The 12,777-nt window shown below is 52.0% G+C and overlaps 1 long non-coding RNA gene across 3 annotated transcripts; it reads left to right on the top strand.

Annotated features, from left to right (window-relative positions):
• The first annotated feature begins 33 nt into the window (after positions 1 to 33).
• On the top strand, positions 34 to 7,410 carry LOC102420251. 3 transcript variants are annotated; one of them, XR_001349558.2, is made up of 4 exons: positions 34 to 3,571; positions 4,608 to 4,707; positions 6,360 to 6,457; positions 6,551 to 7,410. It is a non-coding gene; the product is annotated as an uncharacterized LOC102420251 (long non-coding RNA). The 3 variants fall into 3 exon arrangements; XR_001349557.2 differs by having other exon boundaries at positions 6,360 to 7,410; XR_001349559.2 differs by having other exon boundaries at positions 4,415 to 4,707; positions 6,360 to 7,410.
• Positions 7,411 to 12,777: the final 5,367 nt, after the last annotated feature.

The following is a 12,777-nucleotide window of genomic DNA, read 5'->3' as shown; positions in this document are numbered from 1 at the left end:
TGGGGGGGGGGGGGGGGGCGGGGAGGTGGAAGGGGCCCAGAAAAGCACCCAGAAGAGGTGAGTAAATCTTGAAGAAGAAAGCAGGGGATGGTCATGATAGCTTACCCAATCAAATGCTTCGTACCAGGCCCGCTCTCAGCCTCTGATGGGAATGAACTCATTTAATCCTCCAACGACCCCACTGATCTCAGAAAGGACCAGACTGAAGCCCAGAGGGGTGGGCAGCTTGCCCAGGGTTCTGTGGCTGGTACGTGGCGAACCGGGTCTCACCCTCTGACTCCATCCCACTGCTTCGGGGCCAGGGCACCAGCTCACACAGAGGCTGTGCAGACCCGGGGTTGTGGAGTAGGCAAAGCATGATGGGGGGTTGCTGCTGAATGGCTCAGATCCTAGTGTGTGTGGACAGCTTGGGGTTTGCTGGTGGCGTGTATGGCCGTGACCTTGGTTAGGGCAGAAACCTTTGGGTGAGGTGACAGTTGCCGTGATGTCGTTTTGAGAGGGCTGAGGCCGTAGCTGGGGTTCCCAGCGTGTTTCCTCGCAGTCTGAACACGACAGGACCTGGGGTGTGGAGTGAAGGTGCAGGGCAGAGCTCAGGGAGCAGCCGGGGGAGGGGGGGGAAGAATTCTCCATGGCCAGAGCCCTGCCCAGCCCTTGGGGTCTGATGGGGAAGGGGGAAGATGCTGGGAGAGGGAATCCGCTCTCGTTAAGGAGCCAGCTAAGAGCTTTGAATCCTTCTTCCCTTTAATTCTCACACCCCCCTGCAACCTGGGCTGATCTAGTCCTACTTACAGGGGTGAAGGCAGAGAGAAGGCTGATAAGCAGATAGAGGCCAGGTCTGTCCTCTGGGGATTGTGCTTTTCACCACAGTGGGGCCGCCATGTTCTGAGTGGCCTCGGGTCCTGCCACACAGCTGGACCGATGAGCAGGCCCCAAGGGTACGGTGCCAGTCTGGGTGGGGAGGCTCCTAGTGGTCAGCTGGGCAGACTCCAGCCCAACCCAGGCTCTGGTAGAATGGCCTGGCTTCACGGGACTAGTTACCTGTCAGTGGGTGGCATTCCTTGTGGTGGAGTGCAGAGGAGTCAGCGTCCTGGGTTCTGTGGACTGGCCTCCTGTCGGGCCCTGATGCTGGGATTGAGCTTCCGCTGCCCGGAGGACCTGCGGGCAGAGGGGAGCACGGCTTAGAGGAGGACCCTAGATCAGGCGTGGATTCCGGAAGCCCTTTCAGCCTCATAAGCAGCACAATCGGTCACAGCCCCTTCCCTGTCTTGTTGGCCACTCTGACCATCCCCTCACGGTACCCCAGCCCGCGCCTCCCAGCTCATTGATTTGAACCTGGAGACCGTGGGGACACACAGAAGTCTTGGCTCAGCATAGGCTGTTTGGTGGAGGAGGGGGAGTGTCTGACTCCCGACTACGGCCCCTGGGAAGCGGCTGCCTTCTGTAGAGGGAGGGCTGGGCTCCCCCAGGGCTGTGCCATTTCCCAGTTTGCAGCCTCTTGCCTCCCACCCGGGACAGAGGGTCCGTGACTGTAAGCTTTTCAGGAGCAGTGGATGTGACAGAGCTGAAATGCTCACACTTCCTCTTATGCTTTTTCTTTGAAATGGGAGAGACGGTAGTGGCCTCCTGGGCCCATTTTACAGACAGGGTAACTGAGGCCACGGCTGCTGGAGGAAGCTGAGCCAGGGCCGGTCCCTCTCAGAATCTTGTGTCTTTAAGCTCTTGTTTGGAGAGGGTTTAGGGAAAGGAGTGGCTGGGGTTGGTCTCCGGGGCGCCTCCCAGGGTTCTCTCCTACCTGAACCAGGCCTGGCGTCTGAGGAAGTTAACGCCGGCTCTTCTGGTTGTGCGTCAGCGTCAGGCCCGGGACTGTCATTTAGGAGGTGGGTCTCTGCAGGGGAAGACGGGGCCTGACAACCCTTCTCCTGGTCACACCGCACCCTCTGGTTCTTGGGCTGCCCTTGTCCACTTGCGATTCCGCCAAGACTCCAGTCCACGGCTGCCTGTGGGCAGAAGGCACTGGGTTCTGACTTGTCTGGGTGGAGCAAAGGCTAGTCCTTCCTGGGCGTGCCCTGGGGCAGTGAGGCCAGTCTCTGGCCAGACCAAGCATTGGGGAAAAGTGTGCCACTGTGGAGACCCGCGGCCCCCTGCCCAGCAGAGCGTCCCCTGAGCGGTGGGGAGGTGGGCCAGGGTCAGGTGAGGGGACACCATCTTCACGCACCTGCCAGCCAGTCGACTGCGGACTCACCTGGAGTTGTCAAGGACAGCAAGAAAAATAAGGGACTTTCAGGGGCAGCTGTGTTTTCTGACTCAAGTCATAATGCCCCTAAAAATCCTTATTGCTCTTGCAGTGGGCATCGGGCAGTGGCTGGCAACCCACCCCTCACCCACCTGGCCGCTGAGGAATGGGACGGGCTTCCAGGGGTCCAATTGAGACTTGCTGATTATGAAAACGCGTTCGTTGGGCCGACGCATTGCCTTGCATATGTTTTGACCATTGTTCGGTGGTGGATTGGAGTCTCCTGGGTTTGTGCGGGTGAAGGTTCAGAAGGGCCCAGCTGCACATGCAGGGCACGAGGAAGGGCGGCCTTGGGGCCAGGTAGGTCGAGGGCCACAGTGTTGGGCTGGCCGGGTGCCCACTTTCCTGAGAAGCTGAAACCGTTGAGGGGCCCCTGGGCAGGAACTGGCACTGTGTCTTAACACAGAAAGAGCCTCAGTCCCCTCCCTCAGACCCAATGAGCTGGCCAGTTTGCAAATACGCCTGCAGGGGGTTCAAGCCTCCCCTCCCCTCTCCCCTCAGGTGACCCTGGAGCTTGCTGGGTGTTTTCTCTCCCTATTTCACTTCCTGAATCTCCTCCATTCTCAGTAGATGCCCCCAACCCCACCTCTTCTGTCCCCACCCCACAGATATTTCGGTTAAGCCAAGGCCTTGAGTGGGGATTGTTAAGCAGCCAAAATATCAATTTGTGACATGTCCCCCCTCCCCCCTTAACCCAGGAACACCAGTCCAAGCATGTCACCATCCCACACTGGCTGGGTTGGTAGGGTGTGGTCCCATGCACCAAAAAGTCCCTGGTTCGATTCCCGGTGAGGGCACATACCTAGGTTGCAGGTTCAGTTCCTGGTCTCGATGCATACGGGAAGCAGCTAATCGATGTTTCTCTAAAATCAATAAAAAACATTTTTTTTAAGTCACCAAATCCCACAGCAACAGAATCTTCCTGTCTAGCTGAGGCTGAGCCCTGGGCTGCCTGTGGATGGACAGACGAGGCAGTGAACAGGCAACAAGCCCCATCTCGTGTCCCGTTGACCTACCGGTCAGCAGGGGCGAGTCACCCTCCAGGTATTTCTCAGGTTCCCTCCCAGGTGCCGACTCGAAAGCTCTCATCACTCAAGAAGACCATATGTGGAGCCTGGACCGCCATGATCCTCATTCCTGGCCAGCCGGGCCCCTTGCTGCCCGGGCCCCTGTTGTCTGAGCCTGCCTCCACACCAGCTCTCCCAGACAGTTTCCAAGGGGCTGGATTTGCACCGGACCCTCCTCGCTTTACTGCCCGAGGGGAGGGGCAGCTCCAAGGTAAAGTTATCAAGGGGCTGTGGGAGGTGTATACCCTGCCCTGGTAAGCAGTAGGTGGAGCTTTTGTGGAATGAGATTCTCAGATTACAGTGGACACGGGGTAATACACCGAGTTCCATCCTCATCAGCTAAGCATTTGCTAACTTCAAATTAATTGTCCCTGTGGCACCTTTGACCTGCCCTTCCATCTCCCCCAAAACTCCTTGTTCCTGAGCGTGCTCCTCAGTCTTTACCCCAAAACATTTGCGCAAGACGCTGTATTAATTTTTGAAAAGGCAATACATCAAAATTAAAACAATACTGCCTCCCCCCCCTCCCCCCCGCACCGTTACAAAAGAACTGCCTTGAACGGAAGAACATTTCAAAAATACTAAAGGATGAAAAAGGCTCATCAATGCCCAAGGCTGGGGATAATGTCTGCTAATGAAGTACATCCTTCCAGCATTTCCCCCTGTGCGTGTACACCCCCATCCAGTTAGCAGGACTGAGGCTTTTAAAACGGGCGAGGCTCGTCACCCATTTGAGTGATGGCTCTGTGCCCTGGGGAGCCAGAAAGTCTCTATTTTCTCTTTGCCACGTGGGCTGATGGACCATGGGCTGAAGCATGCCTCCAGCCAGGGAGCTCAGAGACCTCACCTCGTTGGAGGGTGTTGGAGCTGCACTGGGTCTCTCCAGATGGATGAAGTTGTCGGGGAGGATGCTAGAAACGCGGGCTGTTGCATTGCTTCTCCACCTTAGTCACCCAAGACTCACTGTGTTAAACACACACTCCACGGCCCGGACCCCACCCCTGACCACTTGGCTCTGAATTGTTGGGGGTTGGCATCTGTGTTTGTTTTCCAGATGGTCCTCAGCTGATGCTGTGAAGCAGCCAGAGCACTATCCGCTATCTGCCCACAAGTGAGAGGCAGGAGGAGGCTGCTCCAGCTGTGCCCCCAGAGGCGGATCAGGCGATGTGACCATTTGCAGTTGGCAGACTTTCACTTCCTGTCTTTTCTCGGCTGCTCAGAGTCATCCTTTGATCCTCATTTTACAGAAGGAAGACCGAGGCCAAGGAGATCAGGAGACTTGCCCGAGGACACACAGCTAGGATGTGGCAGAGGTGGGCCTGAGGTCTGCGGCTCCTGACTCCCAAGGTCAGTGCTGTCAGTAATTGTTATTTGTATTGAGCTTATATAATTATAACAAGCATATCAACGCTTACTAACCCATAGCTTACTGTGCTGATGAAATACTGGAGGTGGGTGGGTGGGTGCCACTATCTCCTGGAGGGTGTGTCTGCCTCACAGGGAGACTGGGGGGTTGTCCCTCAGTGTCCCCGGTGCTGCGTGCACTGGCCAGCCTGGACCCACAGCCCGCCCCACGCAGCCCGCTGCACTGCCCCATTTTCAGAGCCTGCGGCCCACTGGTTCCCTGCTCGCTGCCTGGACAGAGGCATCTCAGGAGCGCAGCCTGCGTGGGGCTTGCTCATCTGGGCCCTGCTCCAAGCTGGCGGCCCTTAAGGATCAGGACCCCTGCTGGGGTGCATAGGTCTACTGTGCCTGCCCCTCTCTCTTTCCTACAGAGCTGGACGCCGAGGACCTGAGGGTCAGCTGGGCAGGATGCCAGTGCAGGGAACTAACGGGCAGGCTCATTGTCAGCTCCAGGAAGCGGTCGGCTGTGCCCCGGGCAGGGCTGCAGGCCGGAGGGCCAGCCTACCTCGGACATGGCGGGTGGAGACAGGAGGTGGGAGCCCAGAACACCACTTTCCCAGGCTCTGGGCCAGGCCCACGGGCTTCCTTTGGCCGGGAGGGCCGGGCGTTGGCCACACCTTCCCTCGCTGGGCCTTGGCTCTCTCCTTCCTCTGTCTGGCTCTCGCCCTGCTCCCCGCCCAGCTCTTTGCGGCAGAGTGCACACTGTTGGCAACGACACCCATTTAACCTGCTTCCCAGAAAGCCGGATGGCCAGGCAGGCCTGCTCAGCCAGCCCCGTGATGGGAAACAGGGCGGTGGGCCCCTCAGGCTGCTCTTGCCCGTATCCCTTGGGGGCCGGATTGGGAGATAGTTCTGCACCGCCTTGGCTTTCCTGGGTCAGGAATAATCTCAGCTCAATTAGCAGCCTTGAGCAATCAGGCTGAGCCACGAGCTCAGAGCTCCTGGAATTGGGGCGGGGCAGGGCAGACAAGCCTTTGCCAGGAGTCTGATCCAGGGCAGCCACTTAGCCGGGGCCCTGGGTAAAGCCCCATCTCTTTGAGCCTATTGCCTCGTTGGGCACAATAGTGTCCGTAGGAAGGTGCTACACTGTAGGCGTATTCTGACTATAGATAGGAAGTTGTCGCTCCCTTTCCCTCCCCTTCACCCGAGAACTCTGGGTGGGGTCTGGCACGGAGAAGATGCTCAGTTAACACTAGGTGCGCTGCTCAGGAAGTGAGGTTTGAGTGTCAGCGTGCTGGGTGGTACCTTATTGTCCTTGATCTCTGAAGAGACCCCCTTTTGTCAGCTTTCTCTTTGGCCTTCCTGCCCAGACCCTGTTAGGATGGTGGTTCTAAATTGATAAGCTAGAGCCCTCACCCCTTTGCCCTGCATTCTGGCCCACAGAGGCATCCTGTACCTCCTCAAGTTCATCCTACAAGTCCGGATGCTCAGCTCCAAAGCATTCCCTCTGGGCCTGGGCCAGAGTAGCTGCTACAGATCCTCCCACTCCATCTGCCCACCTCCTCGGGGTGCAGACAGCCCAGCACAGGCGGGAAGGGCTTTCTGGTGGGGAAGAGGTTAGCACTTGATTTCTGTTTTGACTCTTGTATCAACAGGCAGAGCCCTGTGACATCACAGAAAAGCAGCCTTGGAGGACCTCGAATGAGTCTGGGGCCTGTCCCTGACGACCTGGCCACTGCCGAGGTGCCTGGAGGTAGGAACAGTTGATGACATTGCCCCGGGGACGTGGAGAGAGGTGCTGGGCAGCATCCATGGCCCTTCTGACAATACCTGTCTTTCCCTTCAGAGGATCACCCCTCCCCCACCAAGTACCCCTGGTGTTCAGGTGGGGCCAGTCCCACCCCCTGGCTTGAGAGGCGGGCATGTGTCCCAGGATGGACGCTGAGACTTCCCCTCGGGACTTTTGCAGCAACTATGAGGAAAGAGGCATTCGGTTTTTGTGGGAGTTGCCAAGTGGACAGAAGTTGCCAAGTTTGGAACTGCTGGTGGCCATCCTGTTCTCTGCTTGAGGATAAAGCCAACAAGGAGCAAAGAGAAGGCGAGTGTATTCTATCCAGACATCAGTAAGCCCCTGGATCAAGCCGTGCCTGAAGCCAACTGCACCCCTGGACTAACCTGATTATATGAGCCAATGCTGTTTTCTCCGAACACTATCTGGAGTTGGGTTTCTATCATAGAAAGGGTCCTAAGAACGACAATGTTTTTCTTTGATCTCATTTTTAGAAAGTCAACATTGAGGTATACTTTACATGCAATAGATTCCACCCATGTTAAGTGTCCAATTCATAAGTAGTTAGAGTTACACCCTTGTACCTGTCACCAGCATTCAAGTTCCCTCCTTCCCCAACTCCAGAGAACCACTGACCTACCTATATTCTAAAGGTTCATTTTGCCTTTTCTAGAATTCCATATAAATATCACATAGTGTGTTCTCTCCTGTGTCTGGCTTCTTTTAGTCAACATGTTTCGGAGATTTATTCATGTTGTTGCGTGTACCAATAGTTCATTCCTTTTTGTTGCCAAGTAGTGTGCTACTGTATGGACGTACCACAGTTTGTTTATCCAGTTATGGGATGCTGACCATTTGGACTATTTCCAGATTTTGACTATTATGAATAAAACTGTTACAACAGCCATGTGCAAGTCTGTTGTGCGGGTACGTGTTTTGATTTTTATGTTATAGTTGAAGAAGCAGGTTCAGAGAGGTAGAATGACTTGTCCAAGGTCACACAGCTGATGGGCCCTGTGGCTTCCGAAGTGGCGCATGGTGTTTAGGTGTTCCTGATAAAGGGCCTCCTGGGATCCCGGTGTCCAATGGGAAGGACAGTCAAGATGAGCTGTAGCCACAGTCCTCACCTTTTCATCCCCCTTGACCGATGTTGTTTTTCCCGTGTGGATACCACAGTTGAAGGATTACATCTACTAAACAGGCTTCATTCACAAAGCCACAATCCACTTCCCCAAATGTATTTCTTGAACTTGTAAAGACCAACTACGTGTCTGAGCTGACAATCACTGTGAGCAAGCTCGGATGAAGTCATGGAGTTGAGATCCAGCCAAAAAATGAAGATCTTTTTCGTCTTTTTTTTTTACTTGGGACCAACAAATCATGGCTCCATCCCAGAAGTCCAGAGGATGTCAAGTTGATAATTCCCAATGTAGTCCAGCCTCATTTCACAGGTGCTCCAGCCGGGTCTTCTTGGTCTCTCTGCTCAGGTCAGCCCTTGGAGGTCAAGGACAGTGTTTTCCCGATGCTCATGTCGTGACCTCACCGTGGGCCACATCCCTTGGGACTCAGTCTCCCCTGGGTCCGGCTGTGCTGACCCCACCTGCAGGCCTTCCGGTTTTGTGAGCCAATACAGCCTTTCCTTCATCTGAGGCAGCTGGCAATGGAGAGTCAGGCTAACACAGCTTAGCCAGGACAGCACCCCAAGCCCCCCCAGGTAAGATCACGACCACCAGTCCAGCTGACCTCCTAGGGGTCAGACACTACTCACCGCTTTGCATGCATTACCTCCAATCCTCTCAACAACTCAGGCGACAGACTGTTACTCCCTCTCACTGGGAGGGTAACGGGCATGGAGAAGTCACAGCATGAAGCTAGAAGGTGGCTGTATAGCACGCATCTTGCGTCCCTCTAAGATTCTCTCCGCTCCCCTGTCCATCACTCCTGTTTGCTCTGCCTCCATGGCTGATAGGCTCCATGGGATCCTCACAGATCCACACCCGAAGCTGACCAGCTGCCTTCCCAGAGGCTGAGCCCCCCCGCCCCTCCCCCCGACTCCAGACCACATCCCAGGATAAGGGGGCTGATTCCTGAACAGCCGCCAAAGGGGCTGGAGGACTCCGCCCAGAGAGTGGAGGGAGTCAGTTCTTGGATGACCTCTGAGCAGTAGGAGCCGAGGTGGGAGGAAGAACTCCCTCTCCCAGCCCGGGACCCTTGGAGGCACATTTTCCACATGTGGTTGGTTGTAAAGCAGTGGCAGGATGGTTCTACGTCATCTTGCGCCGCTTCCCATCCCTCTCCGCCTCCCCTCTCTTTTCCCTCACTTGCTGCCCTGGAATTCCACCTCCACGTTAAGTCTCAGCACTTAATCCCTTGCTAAAGGCTCTGTTTTCCAGGGAACCCAAGCAGTCTGGCTGCTGGGTCTGCACCACCTGCCTCAGGGAACGTTGAACGAGAGGATAGATGTTGCCGTGGGGCTTGGGGAGTGGCTTGATTGTTCCCATTTACCGCTCCCCCTTCATTCACTAGGCCGTGACATTGTCTCTGACCTCCTGCTGTAGTTCAGAGGCTGCGGCCTCCCCCCTGACCTGCTCTGTCTGGTACAAAGGAATCCATGCTCCTCCACTTACTAGGCATGCAAACGCTGGCAGGTACTCAGCCTCTCTGAGCCAGCCTCTGCATCTGTACATGGGACCACAATGGCCTCATCACATAGGACTGTTGGGAGGCGTAATGGACACGTCGTGTTGTGCCTGGAGCATAATAGGTGTAGGGCCTTGCGAGGCGGCCTAGTGACAGCCCTGCCCTCTTTTGGACACCACCTTCCTTCGTTCTCAGTCCCTATCCCGCCTATCCCTGTGCCCTATCCCACCCATTCCCACACCTACCGCCAGACCCCGGCCAATCAGCACATCCCAGTATTGACTGCAAGTACTGGCTCAGGCCTGGGCATCAGACCTAAGCTGAACCGGTCCCTCTAACAGCGCCCCAAAGCTTCTGGAACAATCAGGAAAGAGGTGCTTCCTCTCTGCTGAGATCATTAGCCTACAGCCACCATGCGGCCGTTGGAGAAGGAAGCCAGGAGAGTGAAGTCAGGAGAAAGCAGAGCCAGCAGATGGAGCGGACCCGGAGGCCTGATGATATCTTCGGAGCGCTTGGACCCGGTCGTGCCAGAAGCCAGTTAGCCCCTGGTATTTTTAGAAATTTAATACTTAAACCAAAAATGTCCTTTTTAATTGGCTTAAGCTGGTTCGAGTTGAGTTTCTATTAAAACGGAAATGGTCTTGACTAATACAGGTGGTTCCCTGTAAAAGGTGGCTACTGTTACCACAATTCCTGTTCCTGGTGTAAGCACATTAGCAGGACGATGCCACCATGGGGGCGCACCTGTCCAGGTTCTCCCAGGGGCCACTGCCACTCTCACACATGACACCTTGGATCTCAGCTCCCAGAGGGCAGGGGGACTCATGTTCGCTGCTGCCCCAGAGTAGGTGGCTCAGAACATCTGCTGAATGAGCAAATGAAGCAGGCCCATTGCCCACTGTCTCCTCCAAAGTGCGCTGCCTTCTAGCCCCCAGGCCGGGTCCGCATTTGCCCTCTCTGCTTGTCCTTGACTGATGCCTGAACCCACTGGGGTGTCTGCCAGGAGTCTGTCTTGGCAAACTGAGCTCTTATTTTCAATGTTCTCTCTAGGGCTCATTTCTCCCTTTACCCATTCATATATTCAGTTTTAAAATCTATTAAAAACACCCAGTGTAGATCCCTACCTTACACTACTCACAAAAATTAATTCGAAATGGATTAAGGACTTAAATGTCAGGCCAGAAACTATAAAACTCCCAGAAGAAAACATAGGAAATTGTCACATGGGTCTTGACAGTGATTCTTGAATATGACACCTAAAGTGCAAGCAACAAAAGAAGTAGACTGCAGCAAACTAAAAAGCTCCCAAGAGAGAATCTTAAAAGCAGCAAGAGAAAAGCAGTTAGTTACCTACAAAGAAGCGCCCATATGACTGTCAGCTGATTTCTCAATAGGAACTTTTCAGGCCAGAAAGGAGTGGCAAGAAATATTTCAAGTGATGAATAGCAAGGACCTACAATCAAGATTATTTTACCCAGCAAAGCTATCATTTGGAATTGAAGGTCAGATAAAGTGCTTCACAGACAAGAAAAAGCTAAAGGAGTTCATCACCACCAAACCAGTATTACATGAAATGTTGAAGGGTATTCTTTAAGAAGAGGAAGAAAAAGAAGAAGATAAAAATATGAACAATAAAATGGCAATACATGCATATCTATCAACAGTTGAATCTAAAAATCAAAATAAATGAATAAGAAATCTAATGAACAAAATAAACTGATGGATAAAATAGAATCAGAGGCATGGAAACATGGAACAGATTGACGAGTATCAGAGGGAAGGGGTGAGGAGGTATGGGAAGAGATTAACCAAAGATCTATATGCATATATGCATTACCTATGGACACAGACAATAGAGTGGTGAAGGCCTGGGGCGGGGCTGGAACCCGGTGGAGGGGGGCAATGGGGGGATTGAAGGGGAGCATCTGTAATACTCTCAATGATAAAGAATTTTTAAAAATAAAATACATTTTTAAAAAGCTCTGCACAGCAAAGGAATGGTCAACAAAATGAAAGGACAACTTATAGAATGGGAAAAAATACTTGCAAATCAAATATCTGATAAGAACTAAATACCCCAAATATATAAATAACTCATACAACTCAATAGCAAAAAAAAAAAGTAGTAATCTAATTAAAATGGGCCAAGGACCTGAATAGGCATTTCTCCAAAGAAGATAAACACATGGCCAACAATACATGAAAAGATGCTCAAGATCACTAATCATTAAAGAAATGCCAATCAAAACCACAATGAGATATCCCCTCACACCTGTTAGAATGACTATCCTATAAAAAAGACAAGATTGCCCACGGTCTAATAAATGCTGGAGAGGATGCAGACAAAGGGGAACCCTTGTGCACTGTTGGTGGGATTATAAATTGGTTCAGCTACTATGGAGAACAGTATGGAGGTTCCTCAAAAAAAATAAAAACTATAATTACCATGTGATCCAGCAATTCCACTTCTGGGAACATATCCAAAGGAAATGAAAACACAATGTCAGAGAGATATATGCACCCCCGTGTTCATAGCAGTATTATTTACAATAGAAAAGACAATCTTTGTCCCAATGTTGGATGAATAAAGAAGCTGTAAGGTGTGTGTGTGTGTGTGTGTGTGTGTGTGTGTGTGTACACACAAGGGAATATTATTCAGCCATAATCCTGCCATTTGTGACAACATGGATGGGCCTTGAGGGCGTTATGTTAAGTGAAGTAAGTCAGCCAGAGTAAGACAAATACCATATGATCTCACATGTGGAATCTAAAAACCAAAAACAAACATAGAAAAAGAGATCAGACTTGTGGTTACCAGAGGTGGGGTTTGGGGGGAGTGGATGAAGGTGGTCAGACTTCCAGTTACAAGATAACTAAGTGCTGGTGATGTAATGTACATGATGACTGTACCTAACACTGCTACACGGTATATCTGAAAGTTGTTTAGGGAGTAAATCCTGAATTTTCATCACAAGGAAAAAGCATTTTTTTCCCTTTTTTGGGTATGTGTATCTATATGAGATGATGGATGTTTACACAACTTACTTTGGTAATCATTTCATAATATATATATATAAGTGACTATGCTGTATACCTTAAACTTACGCAGAGCTGTGTTTTAATTACATTTCAAGGCAACTGGGTGGGAGGGAGGCTGTCCATTACACGAGGTACACCAGGGAGAGACGCAAAAATGAATAATGCTTTGCCTGCCTTCAGGGAGCTTCTATTCTCATGGGGTTGTATGTTGACAATTTTCATACAATTAGGTTGTTTTAGGCATTTGGATAATGTTCTGGTAGTCTCCTGAAGGCTGGATAATGAAACAACTCTAAGGACTGTCTTTTTTTGTTTTGTTTTTAATTCTTTATTGTTTAAAGTATTACATACGTCTCCTTTTTCCCCCACTGGCCACCCTCACCCCCCAGCACATGCCCTCACCCCCACGCCAGCTCTGTGTCCATGGTTTATTCTTTTTATGAATGCATACAAGTCCTTTGATTGATCTTTTGACCCGAAACCCAGTATCTTATGTTTTCTTTCTGATTATTTTTTGATCTGTTCTAAAGCTCCGTATCATTCAGGGAAGAGAGTTGGTCCTCGATTCTAGGTTCATTATTATGTGACTTGTGGATGGGAAGAGT

This window comes from Myotis lucifugus, unplaced genomic scaffold, assembly GCF_000147115.1.
Source record: "Myotis lucifugus unplaced genomic scaffold, Myoluc2.0 scaffold_157, whole genome shotgun sequence".
NCBI lineage: Eukaryota > Metazoa > Chordata > Mammalia > Chiroptera > Vespertilionidae > Myotis > Myotis lucifugus.
Note: the sequence above shows the minus strand (reverse complement) of the source record. Positions and strands in the feature narration are given on the sequence as shown.